General features: G+C 40.2%; 1 pseudogene; it reads left to right on the top strand.

Moving 5' to 3' along the window:
• Positions 1–653: 653 nt before the first annotated feature.
• Positions 654–1,087, top strand: LOC141289312 (nuclear inhibitor of protein phosphatase 1 pseudogene; annotated as a pseudogene).
• The last annotated feature ends 568 nt before the right edge of the window (positions 1,088–1,655 follow it).

Genomic DNA, 1,655 nt, shown 5'->3' with positions numbered 1-1,655 from the left:
AATGCAATAGAAAAATTAACTGAGACTGTCCAGCATTGTCCTGACGGGAATCATCCATCACGCATTGGAGTGACGTCAACTTCTGCGCTTTGATCGATTGGCTAGAGAAGGAGGCTGTCAATCACATCTGGTGAACCAATGGTGATGTTTGAGCCCGCCCTCATTTACATGAAACCAGGAGCGCAACATTTAGAAAACCAAGCGCAGATTGTTGAACCGAGAGCGAGTGAGCAAAGAGCGTAAACGTACGAAAACTAAAAATGTGAGCAGAAAACACGATTTTAAGAGTGAATCAAATAACTGTGAATTCACGTTTCAGATTTGTGCGTGCAAGTGTATAAATATTTATCTTGTGCTTATTATTTTTCAGTTTGTGTCCACGTATTTTATTCTTCTGAATGTCTTTGCATTTAATTTTCATTTGCGTGCGATATATTTTTACATGCGTTTTCAAATCTTTGATTCACGCTTGTTATTTTTCGATCTGTGAGCGCAATACTTTTGAAGGAAATTTGACCCCATATTTTTTGGCTAGTAGAAGTTATGAATGGCCGGTAACTTGTAAAATGTAGTAGCCAAATTGGCTGGTGAGTGAAAAACTCAGCTCCTAAGACAGTAACAAAAAAATACATTAATTAGTTTTTTAAACTTTTGTACCACAGAAGAAGAAACTTGAAGGCCATAGTACGTTGGGATTGGAGGAAAGCGTAGCGCGGCGGTTACAGAGCTTCCCCATGAGTGCGGGGCTGTACGGCGACCTGCCGCCCACCAGCCACGAGGCAGCAGGACAGGGGGGTGGAGGCCAGGGAGGCTCGTCTGCCATCATGGGCGGGATGCCCCTTCCTTTCCCCAACCCCGCCCCAGAAGTAGACATCTCACCCACGACGGTGCAGCCCCCCACTATGCTGAACCCCACTCCCGCTCCCGGACCCTATACGAGCGAGCCGCTCAACGAGCCACGCAAGAAGAAATACGCCAAGGAGGCATGGCCTGGCAAAAAGCCAACCCCCTCTTTGCTGATTTAACATGCGGCTTTACTACACAACAAGACAGACACAGCCAAACTATGACAGATTTGAAGATTACGTCTTGGAGTTTGCTTGAAGTTATTGGTAACTTCGTATTTGCAACATTTCTGACACATACTTCAAATACATAATGCTACCTGTTTAAATGGTTTGCTCATTTTGAAAAGCTGCAGCATCTGAAGTTGACCCTATGAGAGTGAATATCACAAAGAAATATTTGGTTTATATTTCACCCCAAATTTGGAGGGGAAAAAATCTGGTAACACTTTCTAATAAGGTTCATTAGCTAACATGAACTAAATATGAACAACACTTCTACAGCATTTATTAATCTTAGTCAATGTTAATTTTAACATTTGTGACCCTGAACTACTAAAGTCATAAGTAGCATGGGTATATTAGTTACAATAGACAACAATACATTGTGTGGGTCAAAATTATCGATTTTTCTTTTATGCCAAAAATCATTAGGGTATTAAGTAAAGATCATGTTCCATGAATATATTTTGTACATTTCCTACTGTAAATATATCAAAAAAAAAAATTTGATTAGGAATATGCATTGCTAAGAGCTTTATTCGGACAACTTTAAAAGTGATTTTCTCAAAATTTAGATTTTTTTAGCAA

Source organism: Garra rufa, chromosome 17 (assembly GCF_049309525.1).
Source record: "Garra rufa chromosome 17, GarRuf1.0, whole genome shotgun sequence".
Classification (NCBI taxonomy): domain Eukaryota; kingdom Metazoa; phylum Chordata; class Actinopteri; order Cypriniformes; family Cyprinidae; genus Garra; species Garra rufa.
This window is presented reverse-complemented; position numbering and strand designations above follow the sequence as displayed.